This window comes from Aedes aegypti, unplaced genomic scaffold (assembly GCF_002204515.2).
Source record: "Aedes aegypti strain LVP_AGWG unplaced genomic scaffold, AaegL5.0 Primary Assembly AGWG_AaegL5_hic_scaff_801_PBJ_arrow, whole genome shotgun sequence".
In the NCBI taxonomy this organism is placed as follows: Eukaryota; Metazoa; Arthropoda; class Insecta; order Diptera; family Culicidae; genus Aedes; species Aedes aegypti.
This window is the reverse complement of record NW_018736494.1, coordinates 1-5373: the sequence shown is the minus strand read 5'-3', so window position 1 is coordinate 5373 and position 5373 is coordinate 1. Positions and strand designations below refer to the sequence as shown.

The following is a 5373-nucleotide window of genomic DNA, read 5'->3' as shown; positions in this document are numbered from 1 at the left end:
TAGTTTTGAATGGTTATAAAATGCTGACAATTCTAAATATTCATAAATTTGATCTAAACTGTTCGTCCTAATGTTTTGTTCTTCTAATATATCTGAAACAAATCCTAACTCTTCAATTGAAAGTATTTGTTTGGGAATAATGTTAGTTCTTGCTAACTGAATTGATTCAAAAATGTCTTCTAAATGTGATTTAAGGTTGTCTAAGTTGTAATTGATTTTCAAAATTTCTCTAAATAATTTAAAGTTTTTGTTGGTTTCGTTTTCAAATCTAGCTGATATAATGTTTTTAGTTATTTCACTCTGTTGTTGATTTAAACGGTTGATAATGGAATTGATTCTATTTTGGAGTTGTAGATTAATTTTAAGCTGTTCGTTGTTTTCGTTAATAAGTCTTTTGTTCTTGATCTGCAGTTCAAAAATATTTTTCGAAATTTGTTCATAGTCGTTATGGTCCATATTTCCTGTAATTCTTTTTATTCCAGTTCCGAGAAAATTAAATAATCCTCTTTTATTTCTTTGCTTTGGCCGAAGATTATTGAATAAACTGTGAACGGTTCCATATTTCGATTCTAAGATTTCAAACATATCAGTAAAATTTGAGAATGTCCGTATTCCTTGAATATTAGCAAGCAATTTTCTAAAAATAGGTTCGTAATTATCCAGTTCTAGGATATGAAACAATCTGTGATTGCCTATTTTTATAAAACTGTTGCCAGTTTCTATGGTTAAAAGACCGGGGTTTTGTTTGAGATTAATGACGTGGATGGATTGTGGTTGGGATAGCTGAGTAAGGAATGTGGTTGTTATCAGGATATTCCAAATAAACGTCATCTAAAAAGAGAAAACAAATGAAAAAACACATTAGAGATTCTGTGGTGTTACTTTCGGATTCGTCGCAGTTTTTCTTTATGCTATTTTCGACTTAGGATATCTTTGTACGTGTGTTTCCGGTTAGATCGTACTCGCACTTGTTGGTAGCGGTCCTTAATTTTCGACTTCACTCCTTGGATGCGGTTGTATGCCAATTCGTTTTGTTTTAGTTTTGGCGGATCCTCTCGCTTCCTGTTGTGGTACAGATTCTGTGAGTTTTGTGTCTTGGTTAGTTGTACTTGAACTTCGTCGTACAACTTGTCACGAAGTTCAACAAGGCGTTCCATTTCTATCGGTCTCTCCTGTCCATTTTTGGCTGCATATAAAATTTCACGTGGTTTCATGTTGGTAGCTGTATGGATGCTGTTATTGTATAAAGAACATGCGATTAAAAATTTTTCTTTGTTTGACACTTCACCGTATTTGTGTTTATTAGCGTTAAAAATTTCGGTTATTGTCGAATGAAATCTTTCGACTATTCCGTTTGTTTGACTGTGGTTCGAAGGAGTAAAATATTGTTGTATATTGAGATCTGAGAGTAGTCCTCGAATTTCGATGGACTTAATTGCTGGTTCGTTATCCGAGACAATCAAGCTTGGAGTGCCGTACAGTGTTATGTATTTTATTATCGCCTTTCGTATATCCGCAATTGATCTTGATTTTATTGGGATTAATGTTCCATACCTTGTGAACTTGTCTACTACAGATAAAAACAAATTTGGTTGAGCGATGTAGATATCTATGTGAATAATTTCAATGGGTTGTTTCGGTATAGGGGTTTCACCAAGTTTAATTTTGTAAGGTTTTCTCTCGTATTTTGCTTTATTACAAGTATCACATAGGATGATGTACTTCCCAACTTTCCTTTTCATATTAGGAAAAAAGAATCTCCTTTTTATCTCCTCCAGATTTTCACGAATACCTCTGTGAGCTGTTTCGTGGGTATCCTCGATAATTGAGTTTTGATCTTCTAAGTTTGGTAGATCAATGAGAATTTTTTGTGATATGCAGAGTTTGAAAGTTTTGCATCTACTAAAATAGTTTTTGTATACAATTTGTAAGGATTGTATCACGTTTTCAGGACACATAATGCAGTTTGATCGTCTGGGATCCATGTATTCTTTCAAAATTCGTATTAAAAGTGGTACACCAAATGTTATTTTCGTAATAGTTCTTCGGTACACACGAGGGAAAATTTCTTCGTATGTCTCAGATTCGTTAGGGTCAATTTTTAAAATAATTTGGTTGTGAAAAAAATTTTCTGTTTTTCTGTACATTTGATGAATTCAGAGTCATCTGTATCAGCAGAATGCACTGAACAGTCGTCTGAGTCGGAATCATCTTCGTTCACGTTGATATCATGTGTTATCCTCGATAGAGCATCAGCGACAACGTTTTGCTTACCGGGTCGGTGTTTTATTTCAAAATCATATTCTAATAACTGTAGACGCCATTTAACTAGTTTTGTATTGGGTGTTTTGAGGTTTAGTGCGTATGTTAAAGGTTGGTGATCCGTGTATAATGTAAATTTTCTACCAAAAAAGGTAGGGTCTAAAATATTGAGTTGCCCATACGATCGCTAATAATTCTTTTTCTATTGCTGAATATCTTTCTTCGGTTTTCGTCAATGTTCTAGACGCATATGCTACGGGTCTGTCTTGTCCAATAGCACCTTGGGATAGAACGGCACCTAGAGCAAAATTACTAGCATCTGTGGTTAACACGAATGGTTTTTCGAAATCTGGATATTGAAGGATATCGCTTTGAGTTAAAAGTTTTTTGCATGCAGCGAATGTTTTTAAAAAAATATCTGTGTGCTCTACGTTTTCACCTTTCCTCAGTTGAGCAGTGAGAGGTTTTGTTATTCTGGCGAAATCGCGAACGAATCTACGATAATATCCTAAAATTCCTAGAAAGCCTCTTAGTTCTTTCTGGTTTTTGGGGATAGGCCAATTTTGAATTGCTTCGATTTTGCTTGGATTTGGTTTAACGCCATTATCTGTCACAATATGGCCTAGAAATGCCACTTCTTTCTTAAGGAATTCACTTTTATCTAGCTGTATTTTGAGGTTTACTTTTTCCAATGCCATAAATATTTTTGTCAAATTTTCGATATGTTCTGAAGAGAAACAGAAAAAATAATAATGTCATCCATATAAACAAGACAACATTTTCCAATTAGGTCACGGAGTACGTGATCCATGACACGCTGAAAAGTTGCTGGAGCATTTTTCAGTCCAAATGGCATTCTTAAGTATTCGTATAATCCATGTTCTACGGAAAAGGCTGTTTTCTGGATATCATCTGGGTGAACTTCGATCTGGTGAAAGCCAGATGCTAGGTCCAATGTTGTGAAATATTGGCATTTTCCTAGTTTGTCTAATATTTCGGTTATGTTGGGTAGTGGGTATTTGTCATCTATAGTCTTTTCATTAAGTTTTCTATAGTCGACTACTAATCTCCACTTCTGTTGTCCAGATGCATCTAATTTCTTTGGTACGATCCCAAGTAACACCGAAAACATCTTCTCTGATACCTGATAGCAGATTTAGTCATATAAGAGTTATAATAGTGAATACCATGACATCTTGTGTTATAAAACAGTTATAAAATAGCTCCCAGAAAACAAATACTTGATCATATCGGTCACACTCAAACTGTATTTGATTTTTTACATATTTCGATATGCCTTAATTCACTGAATTTGAACCCAGATGTCTAACAAATTATGAGTTAATATCATCACATGCGGTTCAATTATTCGATGTAAGGTGATCAAATTTCAACCGGTACTGTAATCTAGTATATTTGGCAAAATGTGAAATGGTTTGTTTGGTTCTGAAAAAGCTGAAATTACGTGGATAACATCCTCAGAGCATCTTAACGAGAATTGATAAAACTTATATTAATTATAATACATCTGATGAACTCTTGCAGACATTCTCTTTGAGAATTTATTATATTGTTCTTTCGTTAATAATAATAACACCCATAACAACTTTATTATAGCTGCTTATGAAATCATTTTTAATCCGCAACGTCAAACATCGGGTTTACAAATGTAAACATTTAAAAATTTGCAGAATATGTTTGGAAAAAACTCGTCGTATTCGACTACAAGAATGCAGCCAACACAGGGGAAAAGAGCTGCTTATTCAATAGAACTCGTGAACACATCATCATAAGAACCTGTGCTTTTTGCTACCAGAGCAATGATATTATGGTTGATTTCAGTGACAGGTGAATTCAGTGTCCCTTACAGGTACGTCCGGGGCGGAGTTATGTATGGCCGAATCACGTGCAATAAAGCCGTCAGAAATGGCACCATTTTGTTTCTTTGTCAAATCAATATAGCGAAATTCTGAAAGTTCGTGGCTAAAACAGGGGAATCCTAGATTGAAGAGCTTGAAATGAAATGCCTTATTTGATTGATTTGTGTGTGTGAGCCACTTGTGTTCCGACCAGGTTGAATTTCGTAATCAATGATGCGAAATTCTACGATTATTTCGCACGTAAGGAGAAATGCTTTTTTCGCTTCCTCGCGTGACATCTTTTATCGCTCCACACTAATTTCTCCGTGACTACGATGGTGGATAACCGAAAACTCACTCCACTATGTGGATAATTTGTTTATTCACTCCATCATATTTTCGCTCACCAACAAGCTCCGAGAATTCATCACTATTGGGACATAAACAAAAACTAGTGCCGGCGACGATTCGATACCTAGACATTGCTAAAACAATCCGCGATGCGTTGCACGCTAACCATGGCTACCACACCAACTTGACGAAAGAGGTGTTATTTGGTGCATAAATACAACTGCTGCGCTGGCGAATGGTACAGGAAAAATCTCCATGCGATCGGAGAAAGAGAAAAACAAACTTCTCACAGCCTCAGAAATGTTGCAATTATTACTATTTTCCTTTGTTTTGTGGACGGATAAATCGCAAAGCAGCTGATCGCTTGAAATTGCTTGAGGATAAAATCCATTGTTCGTGAGATGACTGAGAACTTCGAAGCCTGGTTCCGACGCTTATGCTCGATAAGCTGTTATTTTTTTCAGCAGATTTTTTCACATCTTCCCTAAACCTTCCAGTCGTCGCGCGTTGGCACCGTCAGAACCACCACGCGGCTTTGTGAACAAATAATGCGAGGTTTTCAGCGGTCGTTGTACAAAATACAACAGCGCGACGACTGAGTGTTAATAGTTTCAAACCATTTGTTATTTTTGCATTATGAAAAGTAACCAACTTCCAAAACCATCCGCTTAGAGATTGCGTGCATTCGGTTCCGCGTTATTCTCTCAGAGGGCATGTAATATGGCGTTCTCGAACTCTTCTGCTTCTGGGAAAATGGCACACAACATTTAATCAGTTTCGACGTTTTATCGATGTCTTTCGAATCTTGTATAATAAAAAAACGTTAAAAAACACATTATTCAGCATAAATTTCATGCACCCTCCGATTGCATTGAAGTTTAATTTAATCGTTTTGAAATGA

The 5373-nt window shown here is 35.7% G+C and overlaps 1 long non-coding RNA gene across 1 annotated transcript; it reads right to left on the bottom strand.

The window, feature by feature from the left end:
- Positions 1 to 340: 340 nt before the first annotated feature.
- LOC110681397 lies at positions 341 to 1290 on the bottom strand. The gene is made up of 2 exons (XR_002503189.1): positions 1126 to 1290; positions 341 to 1062 (listed from the first exon to the last, which is right to left on the bottom strand). It is a non-coding gene; the product is annotated as an uncharacterized LOC110681397 (long non-coding RNA).
- Positions 1291 to 5373: the final 4083 nt, after the last annotated feature.